At 35.7% G+C, this 13467-nt stretch overlaps 1 protein-coding gene and 1 long non-coding RNA gene across 4 annotated transcripts in view; one reads left to right on the top strand and one right to left on the bottom strand.

Moving 5' to 3' along the window:
- Window positions 1-13467, top strand: part of pinx1 (PIN2 (TERF1) interacting telomerase inhibitor 1) — a 139677-nt gene that overhangs the window by 18830 nt on the left and 107380 nt on the right. The window lies entirely within an intron of this gene.
- The window catches only part of LOC138736706 (uncharacterized), a 39481-nt gene continuing 34869 nt past the window's right edge, over window positions 8856-13467 (bottom strand). The window contains exons 2-3 of one of the 2 annotated variants that reach the window (XR_011340515.1): window positions 10936-11008; window positions 8856-9241 (exon numbers count right to left, since the gene is read on the bottom strand). This is a non-coding gene — a long non-coding RNA (uncharacterized lncRNA). Of the gene's footprint in view, window positions 9242-9589; window positions 9676-10935; window positions 11009-13467 lie in introns of those variants that run through there. The other variant, XR_011340514.1, reaches the window with a different exon arrangement.

Below are 13467 nucleotides of genomic sequence, written 5' to 3'. Positions count from 1 at the left end.
GGCCCCATAATTTCATAAATTGAAACTTTCCATCTTTAATATTACATCCGATTTTCTCTAAACTTAAATAGGACATTACATCATATAACCATTGCATATGAGTAGGGGATGAATCTCCTATATGCAGATGAATCTGATCATTCTTTATATTGTATACGCTTCCTTGTTTTCAGTATTTGTCACTGACTCATTTCTACCATTTCCATTAATTTCTTGGTGCCAGAATATACTTCAGGTACTATTTACCCAGCAGGATATCTTTTTAATTGCAGTACTGGCAAATTTTTGGTAGTCACTTAAAAAGTATTGAAATATGCATGTAACTAGTGAAACAGAAGGCATACTTTATTTTCACAAAAATGCATGTGGTTGTGGTCTAGTGACAATAATAAAAAATGTATTTGTCACTAGAGGGCACTGTTGTTTAACTTTCATTGCTTTCAATGATTTTAAACTTTCATAACTTTTTGAAAGTGTTTTTTGAACAAGCATAATCTGCAGAATTCTGATACTTTCATTGAGAAATGAAACATGCCATCCTTTTAGTTGCTCGACTCCTCAAACTCAAGATTGATTATAATTATTGTCATTTTATTGTGAACAAACTTGACAGATGTAATTAATTTGTGTGATTTTTATTTTTAGTGTCTAAAATATGTTGTGTCTAATCCAGTGGTTCTCGACCTTTTTCCACTCACATACCCACTTTAAATATTCCCTATTTCATCAGTGGTCTTAGATTAGTAAGAGATTGCTTAAGGTGGGATGTGAGTAGGAAGAGAAGGTTGAGAATCACTGCTCTAGACCCAATTATTACTGAAATATTTTGCTTGAGAAAAATTGTCATTGGCCCATTTCTTTTGGAGTTATGAAACCATGCACATAACGAGTTCATTAGATACGATTAAAACAGTGGCTTTCAAATCATTTTCTTTCCACCCACATACCACCTTAAGCAATCCCTTTCTAATCACAGAGCACCTATGGCATAGGGCATACTTAAAGTGGTATGTGAGTGGAAAGAAAAAGGTTGAGAACCACTGGTCTTATCTCTGGATTTCTTTGCCTTTATTTGGTCAGTTCACCAAAAATATCCTCTAAAAGCAAGTGTATTTTTTATTTGCTTCCTCAAAGCCTTTTCTCTCGAAGGTGAATAAATAGTAATGTGACTTGTAATTTCAATACATCTTGCTTCTGGTGTATCAGAAAAATTACTATGTAATGGAAGTAATTTGTGTTGTTAAAGAGAACTGCAATGCCTGCATGCATTGTCAGTTTTTTAGTGCATGCCAAATAAAATGGAATATTTTATAATTTCCAAGATCATATACTGTACTGGTTTAATTGGTGGGCTGTACTATGTACCCTTTTCCACCTGTTTAGATGGAAGAGAATTTTGTGCTCAACTCTGTCAATATATTGTACAAAATCTACAAGTTGCTCAATACTGTGGCAAATTTGAATCTCACACAAAGTATGGACAGGTGATTTGGCAGATGGAATATACTGATTCTCCACTTAACTTACCCTGAAGAGCTTGGATTGGTTATAGTAGTTTTGATCCTGGAGTCTGAACAGTCACAAGTATGTAGTGTACCTGTACTTTTTATTTAAAAAAAACCTATCCATGTTGATGTGCCTGGATTAGAACATTTGTGAACTGGGGAGAAATTGGACAACTTGGGGTACCTTCTCTGGAATTTTGGAGGCTTTGGGGAGATGATAAAAGTTGACAGAAATTGAGGAATAGTCGGGAATAGTCGACTGTCAGAATCTTTGTCCCTGGGTAAAAATGTCATGAATAAGAAAAAATGCATGAAAGGTGAGGATGGGTGGAGTTTAAAAGAAATGTTCAAGACCAGTTTTTTTTTACACACAGAGGGGTTGGTGCCTGGAATGGCTGCCAGGACTAGGAGTGCAGATACATTAGCGGTGTTTAAGAGGTGCCAAAATAAGCCAATGAATATGCCTGGAGTAGAGCCATGTGGAAGCAGCAGAATTTTAATTTAATGTGGGCATTGTGTTTGCAGACGTCTTGGGCTCAAGAGCTAGTCCTTGAATTGTGTTTTGTTTGTTGGAAAATTAATAGAGACCGAAAGCAAGGAGAGAATAATAAATCTTGAAACATTACAGCGAAGTGGAAAAAGCCAACAAAAATTTGAAATGGCCTGATGAGCCTGGTTGAATTTCCAGAAGACTTGATATGGATTTCCTGAAAGCTTACTTTTAAGTATGTATTAGAGATTTGGTTGAAATGCAGGAATGCCAATGGAATTGAATGAAATTTGCCAGCTGGACAAGAAATTGTCAGAACAGCTAGAGATAGAGAATGAGAAGAACAGCTAGCGACCCACTATTACAGGATGTGAATAAAGGTTGTTCCGAACCCAGAGGACCCCAAATCCCAGCAGCAATAGATCTTCACCAAGTCAAATGGTTACTTAATAAAAGATGCTTTTAATGATCTTTAAACATGAAAACAGGATCAAACTCTAACATTACTATTCATTTATTTAACCTAACTTAACCGCCTTCTAATTCTAAGCACATGTATGTAATGTGTGTGTTAGTGTAGAAAAGTTATTTGATTCACAGTCCAATCTCACTTCTCACTCCTCCTTCACTGGTTTTTTTTTAAAAAACTTTATTTAAGATTTTATAACATGAATAAGATATAAGATTACATTAAAAAAAATTAAAAATAAAATAATGAAATTACAATACAACATCAATAATCTAAACAAACTATGCCCCCCCAATAATTATTACACAACATTAATAAACCGACTCAAATTAATCCAACCCCCCCCTCCTTCTCCCCCCCACAATAAAGAGTGAAGGATTAATAAGATTAGTAATATATGTAAGAGGAAAAAAACCCACTTACAAAAAAAACCAAAAACATTAAACAATAATCAATTCTTAAAAAAGAATTGTAGCATGAGGAAAAAAAGATTAAAAAAAAACTTTCTCCATAAAAATAAACCTTCACCAAATATCAACTAACTTCACATCTATCATCATATTAGTCACATAAACCACCATCTTAAAACAAAATTCAAACCTCATTAAGCATTGTACAATTCAATTTTAGTACTCTTCCACCATTTTTCCCTTTTACTCTTGAATAATTATCCAATAAAAGCTCCAATACCACATTTAAATATCCCCAATCATTACGTTAAAATTCAGATATCCAAATAATAAAAACACATCTACAACAAAATCTATATCTTCAACAAATGGAGCATAAACCACAAACAAAATTCAAGCCTCATTAAGAATTGTACAATTCAATTTATAACTTTCACCATTATTCCCTTCATTCTATAACTAAAATAGCAAAATAATATACACCAGAATTACCACTCCTTTCACCTTAAAGTTAAAGAAAAAATATTAAAAAAACTTATCTATCCCATTCACATTTAAATTTCAAATATTCCTTATCTACTGAATAAACTTTACAAAAAAAACCACATCAATTTTTAGTTTTTTAAACAATCAAATACTTTCATACTTTTTTTATAAACAAAAAAAAACCCTTCACTCTTTAATCTAATAATACAAAAAAAGGAAAAAAAAACGGGTAGGAGGTTAAAAATACCCCCTCCCGTCTAAACCGCGCAATGCAGTAACTCCCAAAAAAAAATGGGTGTGAGATAACTCACACGTAGCAGATGACTTTCAGGAAATGGTGCCTATCCAGTTCTCTCCCACAACTCTCACTTCATCTTAAATTAACATCATCATTATTTAATATTCCTTTTTTTAACAAAAACATTAGAAAAAAAAAAGAACAACTTTTCTTTTAATCAACTCCAACTGCCGAGTCACCATTACAACCATTCCTTCTTTTCTTCCATCTCTTGTCTCCTTAGAGATCGCGGCGGACTACGCCTCTGTTGAAACTGAGCAATTGGCGGCTCTTGAGCAAATGCTATAGCTTCCTTTGGAGAATCAAAGAACTTTGGTTGCGAACCATCTTGAAAAACCTTCAAAACAGCTGGATATCTAAAGGTTGCCTTATAACCTTTCTTCCACAACAACTCTTTAGCAGAATTGAATTCCCGTCATTGGAACATAACTTCTTGACTCAAATAGAAGAAAATTTGATTACTTTGAATCATCAAGGGTGATTTTCTCTATTGTGCATTTCTAATAGCCACTCGTAAAATTATTTCTCTGTCGTAATAATTCAAGCAACGAACCAAAACAGGTCTTGGACTTTGACCTGAAATAGGTCTTCTACGCAAGGCTCTATGAGCACGTTCCAGTATTATACCTTCCGGGAAATGTTCTTGACCCAGCACCTGCGGAATCCATTCAGTAAAAAATTTTCTTGGATCTGGTCCTTCCATTCCTTCCGGCAAACCAATAATCTTTATATTGTTCCGTCTGGATTGGTTTTCCAAATAATCAATCTTTTTCACCAAATTTTTATTTTGAGTTTGTAAATCTTCGACCATTTTGGTCATATCTGAAACTTGATCTCGTATTTCGTCTATATCTTCTTCACACGAATTAAATTTATCTCTCACTTCAAGCTTAAAAGCTCCAAACTCAGCCATCTGTTGAGAATTTATTTCCATCAGAGTATTGAACCTAGTACCAAGTTCAGTCATAATCTTAGATAATCCCTGCATTGTATAAGATAATTTAGATTCAAGATTCACAAGAATCTTTTCAATTGGAAGAGATTCTGGCTCAACAGATTCCTGCTTCTTCTGCATAACCAAAGGGTCTTCTGTTGCTTCCTTCATTCTGGTTGCCTTCCTTGTAGTATAGCTGCGTGTGGAAACCCCAGCCACAGCCTTTCCAGCAGTGACTGGAGGACGCTGGCCGGATTTTCCCCAGTCCATAATGTATTAATTTCTTCCAGTTGTATATGTTCTTTTATCTCAAGAGGTGCAGTTTGCAGTGCCACCGCTACAGTTGACAAATGCCTTTCCCCAGCCGGTACTTCAACTGATGTTACTACAAGTGGTTCATTCATAACATTGCCGTCAGATGCTACTGCACATGTGCGAACCTGAGTAACTCTTTGTTCTAAAGGCTGTTTGGCGCCCTCTTTAGAGGGCTCTACCAATGTAACATTGATCTCTACATCCGAAAGCTGTACCTCTCTCCTGGGATCCATTTCAGGCTGAGTCCCGGTATCTTTCCTGTAGGTAGGCTCCAAAACTTGAACTTTTGGAAAATGTAGTTTTTTGATGATCTGTTGTCATTTTTTTTTTGCTCTTTTCCACCAATTGTACCATCATAAGTTAAATTAACAGCACTGAAGTTATCTAAACTTTTAAAGAATTTTAACGGGCATTTCTAGACAAAACAATAAGATAGAGTCAGGAGAAGACTGGAAGGCACGTCTGATGCTTACGCCATCTTGCCACGCCCCCCGCACGTTCCAGTATTAAGCCTTCCGGGAACTTGTCCTAATACTTGTGGAATCCACTCAGTAAAGAATTTTCTTGGATCTGATCCTTCCATATCTTCTGGTAAACCAACAATTTTTATGTTATTCCGCCTGGATTGATTCTCCAAATAATCAACCTTTTTCATTAAATTTTTATTCTGAATTTGTAAAGTTTCAATTGTTTTATTGACACCTTGTAATTGATCTTGTACCTCAACTAAACCTTGGTCACAAAAATCAAGTCTTTCACTCGTTTTAAGCTTAAAAGCTCCATAATCAGCCATCTGTTGAGTATTAATATCCACCAAGGTATTAAGTTTAGTATCAAGTTGATCTTAAGCTTTAACAAATTCTTTCAATATAGCAGTTAACTTAGATTCAAGATTCTTAAGAAACTTATCCACTGAAGTAGATTCAGACACAGTAGGGTCCAGTTGTTTCTGAATAGCCAAAAGGTCTTGTATTCCCTCCCTTAATTTAACTGCTTTTCTTGCAGTGTGACTTCGTGTAGAAACCCCCGCCATAACCTCCCCAGTAATATTTGGAGGTTGATGGCGAGGGTTATCCCCAAGCCATATTCTGTCAAGCATCTCCGACACATCGAGATCTATAGGAATCTTCATTTCAGGTGGTGCACTTTGCAGCACCACCACTACATCAGTCAGTGGACGTCCCTTTAACTGCAAGCCTTCAGCTGGCAGCTTCCCAGCTGTTTCAGCTGTCAAAAGCGGCGCTTATAGCGGGCATTGACTGAAATACACGCACCCGGCTAGCCCTTTGTTCTAAGGGCTGCCGGGTGCCATTTTTAAAGAGCCCTACCGGCAGAGAACGGAGCTCCGCTGCTGATTCCTGTGCTTCTCCTCCCGGATCCATTCCACGCTGAGTCCTGGCTTCTTGTAAACAAGTAGGCTCTGATATCTTCGGAAAATGTAATTTCTTAACAATCTGTTGCCATTTTTTCTTGCTTTTTTTCAACAATTGTACCATTGGAAACTAGTTTAACAGCTCTAACTATATCTAACCTTGAAAAGATTTTAACGGGCATTTAAAGACAAAACAACACCAAAGAGTCGGGAGAGGACTGGAAGGCATGTCTATTCCTTATGCCATCTTGCCACACCCCCCTCCAAGTTCACTGGTTGAAGGCAATTCTTATACTGTGCACAGAATTTAATATTTATAAAGTACAACAGGCTTTGGTGCTTGAAAGGTAAATGGTTACTGCTCAGTAAAGCTCTTGTCAGGTTTCAGAGAGAGGTTTGTTTTTCCAGGACATCCACAACTGATCTAATTCCATCAGTCACTTCAGTGTCTTGCTGATGAAACTTGCCTCTTCAGGGTTCTCCAGATGATGACCTCTTTCTTTCAGGTCACCACAGAGCACTTTTTTGTTTCTCTTATTCCAAGTGAAACATTGAGCAACCAGTCCTCTCCTCTTGTATGGACCACAAGGGCTTTGACTAGGTTGAACTAAACACTCACAACCCGTAGGGTTTTTCCACAAGTTTGCCAGCTTGTCGGGTTCCAATCCCAGCTGCTGCTGCTGAACTGAATTCTCATTTTTTTCCTCTCTGTCTCTCTTATGCATGCACGCACGGAAAACCACATGATTCTCTTAGAACAGCTGACTGCACTCAGTTAGCCTGCAGCTCCGAACCTAATCCTCCGAGTTCATTCATTTGTTGCTTTTGAAACAGCAATCCATTAGTGAAGTCTCTTTTGGCATCTCCCAAAGCTTTTGCAAAGGCACTCAGAGCTGGACTGTCTAGCTTGAGCAGAGCTCCAGTATTTTAAATGAGATCTGTGACCAACACTAAAAAAATCTGCCACAATTGATCTTCCAAAAACATACCCATATACAATATAAAACCTAACATAATCTGTCACAAGATGTTCTGCAAGAATCAGTGTGGGGCTGTGTCTCTTTACAATAGTAATGAATAACCTGGATGATGGGAAAATCGGTCACTTGTACAAGTTTGCTGGTGACACAAGATGAGTGGCGTTTGTCAGATCGTGTATGGACGTAGTCAGAAGGGCGTTCACTTGATTGGCTTTTCTTCCCACAGATGTGGCATGACCAAAGCCTTTATTCAATTTTATGAATTTAATTTTAGATTGCTATTATCTGCAGTTGTTTTTTTCGTTTGAATGATTACTTGTACATAGTCTTGATGGAACCACTAAAGGACTGCAGTGCAAGTGATAGAATATGTGGTACAATCATGTATAATGCTGTTTTGACCACATCTGGATTATTGGGGATTGCAGCTTGAGTTGTAATTGATGAACAGCATCAACAATCTAGAAAAATATTCAGGAAAAAAATGTACCAAGTGCCACATTGGACACTTCACCTCTAAGGCAAGCTTGGCAGCATCCCATTTCTTTCTTTTCAAAGTTTCAAAACTTTGGGTTTCTTGGTTTTACATCTTTGCCTAGAAATATCCATTAGGTTTTATTTGGAATAATAAGAAAATTATCAACAAACTCTGAAATTTTCCTGCACAGAAATTCTTGTCAATTCTGACATTGACTCATATATCGATTCATTTTCAGTCATGGTAGGATTGGAAGTTCACCAAAAAGTCAAAAAGTACTTGTGCAATATAATTCTACGACTGGAAGTTAGTTGCCAAAAGAGATTCAACCTATGGTTCTTGCAAATCTTGAAACATGCAGAACAGAAGAAGTGACCTGGGAAAACGGTACTAAAGTAATTTTCTTTATGCTGGAAATTGTGCATGCACTGTATAATTACACCTTTGAGCAAGAACTGGTGCAAACTTTTTATATACAAGTCGAATACCCCTTATCTGAAGTTCCAAATCCAAAACCTTTTGAGCGCTGACCACCATCACCACTAGACATTACTCACTGTGCTTTTTGCCATCTAGCAGAATTTCTAGTATTTGGTGCTGCATTTATCTTTTGTAAGCAGGGATTAAGTTTTTTTTTTTGCTAAGTACATTATTCACATATTTAAACTCATTGTTCCAAAATCCGAAAATAAAATCTGAAACATTTCTGGTCCCATGCATTTTGGATAAGGGGACTTGACTTGTATTTACCGTATATTTCGGCATATGTTGAGTCTTGAAACCATAAAAAATCTCAAAAAATGGGGTTGACTTTTATGCCGGATATGCTTTTGAGACCTTTGATTTAATGAACTTAATACAAATTATAAAATATTAATAAGTATACATGGCATATAACAGAAACTCCTCTAACCCCCCCCCTTACTAAAAAAACCCCCTCCCCCTTTGCATACCCCTTACCTAAAACCACTCCGAAACTCTCCCTTAACTACCCCTTCTAAAAGGAAGAAAAAGAAGAAAGGAGATGTTGTAGTGGCTACTACAGAAGAGCTACTAAAGAAATGCAAAGACACGCCAGATTAGTCAACTGAAGACTTATTTATTCAGGGTTTACAGGCTTCTTTTACATACTGTGTGTCCCGGGCTTCACGGGACAAGGTGGGATGTCACTATGAGATTGCTGCCGATCCACGGATCTGGCAGGTTTAAATCTAGCCTTGTAAGTGTTCCGTGCCTTCCGGCAAGAAACTCAACAGCTCAACGTGCCATTCCTCGGCACTCAGTATCCCTCGCGTGCGGTCCATTAGGTGAGTAGGCAGACGTCCGCATTAGGGTTCCACACACCTGCAGAAGTCTGCCAGCAACAGTTTGCATTGCTGCGTTGTGCACCCGCTACACAGCCGCTATATCATATGTAGCACCTGTATTATGGTTCTCCATGTCCAAAGAACCGCGCCGGCGACAATTCGCGTTGCCACTCCCACTCGGCCCGCTACAATGTAGACTATAATGACATAGATAAATATCGTGGATTGAGACATTACACCACACCAAGGCAGAAGTATTCAAAGTTTTAAACCCATATAATCCAAATAAGGCTCCAAACTTTACAATCAGGACAAACATAATTATCTCGTAAATTATGTTTTTTTTCCAATAGTATGCAAAATCTCAATTCTATATGATATCAAAGTAAATACAAATCTATATAATTTTTCCAAGAAATAGAAATACGTTTTCTCGCAACTGCTAATGCTAATCTCAAAAATGCTATTTGAAATTTATTTAATCTTCATTCCAAACAAATATTTTTAATGTTACTTAACAAAAATATTGATGGGTCCTTTGGGAATTTAACTTTAAAAATGTTTTGTAAAAGTTCCTTAAACTGCATCCAAAAATGTTGAATGTAAAAACGTTCCTTTTTCTTTCCAGCATCTAAAACATAAATCGATAGAAAGTAAATTATGTCTCATTAATTTCTCAGGAGTTAAATAGAATTGATGGATAAAATTATAATGAACTAATCTACATCTTACATTCACTATTCACTATTTTTTTAATAACTTTGCACAAATTTCTCTAATTAATTTGTATTCCTAAATCTTTTTCTCATTTTAACCTAGATTTTTATAAATCTGTCTAAAACATTTTATTCTGTAATAATCCATACATTTGTGATATAAATCTTTTTTCCTACCATCAGTAATCAAAATTTCATGACGTGTCTGTCTTAGCGACCACATAGTATTCTCAAATTGATCCATCAACAAAGCTCCAACTTGATAATAACAAAAAAGTATTCAATGGTATTTCATACTTTTCCTTCAATCTTTGAAATGTAATAAAATAACCTGCTTCACAACAATCCTGAGCAAATATAATTCCTTTTTGATCCCATATTATCAAAAATTAATTATTAACCGTTAAAGGAAAATGTTTATTCTGATACAAAGGTGTCTTCACATGTACCTATCTTCATTTATTTTATTCCCTATTTCCATCAAGTGCATCAAAATTGGTGAATTATATTTGCGTAACAACTTCAAATTCTATTTATATACAAATTGGTCCCTCTATTCTCATTAATTCGATTTAATTCAATATCTGACCATACCAATACCAATCAAGTTTTCAAACCAAACATTCTATTAATAAACTTTAAATGTGCTGCCTTATATCATTTTGAAAATTTGGAAGTTGTAAACCTCCTAGATCATAATATTAATTTTTGCAAAATTGCTCTTGACATTTTATCTTTCCATTTAAAAACTTCCTAACTATAAAATTTAAATCCTTAAATTTTTTTTTGAGGAACTTTACAAGGAATAGACTGAAAAAAAATTGTAACCTAGGAAAAATATTCATTTTAATGCAGTTAACTCTGCATTAGCAGTAAATCTTCCATCAATTTAAATAATTCTTAATTTTATACAATAAAGGTAAATAATTCAATTCATATTAATGAATAAAATCTTTATCAACTTCAATACCCAAATATTTAATTTGATCTGACCATTTAAATTTCTTACAAAGGTAATAATCATCTTCAATTAATGGCATAATTTCACTTTTTTCCCAATTAATTTTATAGCCAGATATTACTCCATATTGTTCCAATCATAAAAAAAATCTAAGATTCTTTTGGTTCTGTTAAATAAATCAAAACATCATCTGTAAATAAATTAATTTTAATACCTTTTATATTACTACTTTTGAGACCTTAAATTCAGCTCATAAATACTGGTTGCCGATTCTGCATATGTCGACCCTTGAAAAACAAAAAAAAACATTACTACAACAAATTTTCATTGAAAATTTTATTGAACAAAATTTTTATTGAGCAACACACTTAAAATCCTTCAAAATTACTATCACTATCTGAGGCAAAGATCATGGCAAGCACTGTTTTAACAGTCATCATATGAGTCCCAGTCTGCATCTGATGAGGCAACTTCAGCTTTGTTGTCAGTGTCCCAAATAAATCATCTACCATGTCATCAATTGCACAAGAGATACCGCACTTTTAAACTACTTTATTAGTCTCTACTTTCACTTTGTCCCATGCTTTGAGCACAAAGTCACGCAGCACCTCGAGTTCATCACACATTGCGCTGCCTTTTGTAAACTGCACTCTGCACTCGTCATCCATGTATTCTATTCCTCATGCACATGGTCTTTGAATGGCTTGTTCAAGTAGACATTGAGAGGTTGTGATAGAGACGTCAAACACCTGGGATAACTGCAATGTAAGTGTTACTTTGTCTAATCTACTTTTAGTTTTCTCAGTTAAGTGGCTACAAAACATACCCCAGACCAGCAAACTCTGTTTCTTGCATAAACTGCCTGTTCCACACATTGTCTATCCATAGTTTTAAACCATTTTCATCCATCCATCTTTTTTCATGAAAATATACAAAAATATCTGCTGGGAATTTTATTTTACATTTATTTTTTGCATTTGAAAATTATCTTCATTCTATCAGTTATGCATGATAACACCACCGTAAACCTGGTCTTTCGTGGCCTGTTCTTCTGGTTTGCACAGTTTTCACCCCTTTACATTCCACTGTTCTATTGCCTGTCAAGTCGAAGTTTATGGGGGTTTCATCCATGTTTCCAATATTTGCCAATGCAAACTGGTGTTTCTGAGCATTTTTTTTGTTGCAATACCAGATTTTTCTTGTTCATGAAATGGTTCTACCAGCCTACTGTAGCCTCAAAATCTTTACTGAGGTCTGGATGCGACTTTGCCCATTTCAGTGCAAATGTTCTCATTTTATTTCGAGTGACTATGTAGCAATCTTGCCTCTGTTCATCTACCCATTCTGCAATGTGATTTTCAAACTCTGGCCAATGAGTGATTCCTCTTCTCATTGAACATTGTTTTTTGGCATTTTTCTTAATGTCTCTTTCTTCATCCAGTCTCTTACTGTATCAACTTCTATATTATCAAATTTTCTTGCAGCAGCGCAGCTTTTGGTTTTCTTGGTAAGTTCTACAACTTTTACTTTAAAACTCACTTCATACTTTTGTCTTTTTTGATAGAGCATTCATGATAACAGTTACCTCCAGCCAACGGCCAGCAGATCAATCTTCGCAATTTTTGGGGGTCAACTTGTATGCCAACAAATGCCCAACATCTCAGGCATTGCGATTTTTGGGGATAGACTTAAACATCTGATTCTGCTGACATTACTGGGCTGCTTAAAGCCATTTCTCAGTTATCCGAAAAATGCAGTTAACTGATACACGTCCGATCACAAGCATTTTGGATAATTGGAAACGTACTGTATTTATTACTGAAAATTTATTTTCTGCATTGCACACTTTGTTACCACTTTTTATTTGTTTGTTTCTCTCCTTTTGTTGAGTACGGTTTTTTGCGCTAATAAGTAAAAATTCTTCCTGACCACAGGAAAAAGAATCTCATGGTTGTATGTGAGGTCAAGTATGTACTCTTGACAATAAATCTGAACTTTGACTTTGAAGACTGTGTAAAATTCCTGTTCATTTCATCTGCCTTTTCTTTGTGCCCCATTACCAATTGATTCGTGTCATATTTCCATGGTCCGAGGCCAGTCTTATTCTTTATAAATCTGAAGAAACCTTTTGGTATTCTCTTATTATTGGATAATTTACAATATTTTGTCTTTTCTTATTGCTTTTTCAGTTCCCTTCTGTTGGCTTTTAAAAGCTTTCCTAGTCAGCCATGGTGCCTCATTCTCACTTTAGAATAGCGCCAATTGCAAGTTCCCTGATGAGGCATATGCTGGATCTAAATTCTGGTTCTCAACTAACAGCACAATGAGTGCGCCATCAAAAGAAAATATTGCAATGTTTTTAGAAATTGACTAACCACCACCAACATAGGCATTGAAGGGTTAGAAAATAAGTGATGGAATATGGGCATTTTTGCTCAGGCCAAGACCTTTTTTTTTATATTCTCAACAATTGGAATTAGATGCTTCATATTGCATCTTGGTAATGTTTTCTCCAATATTCATTATCATTGAATGGTAGAAATAAATTATTGAAGCTTAGTTTATTACATCTGTCCTTCATCCAAATGTAAAATGGATGTGTGGACAATCAGCCATGGGTCAGAAAGACCTTAGAACATGCTGACTGAAATGTACAGTCCTGGGGAAATCTATTATGACTTTTGCAGGGCAAAATGAAAAATGAGATGGAAATGGAATTACCACCTATAGATTTTATGTTGTGGAT

This window comes from Narcine bancroftii, chromosome 6 (genome assembly GCF_036971445.1).
Source record: "Narcine bancroftii isolate sNarBan1 chromosome 6, sNarBan1.hap1, whole genome shotgun sequence".
NCBI lineage: Eukaryota > Metazoa > Chordata > Chondrichthyes > Torpediniformes > Narcinidae > Narcine > Narcine bancroftii.
The sequence above is the reverse complement of the archived record's forward strand: the minus strand, read 5'-3'. Positions and strand labels throughout refer to the sequence as shown.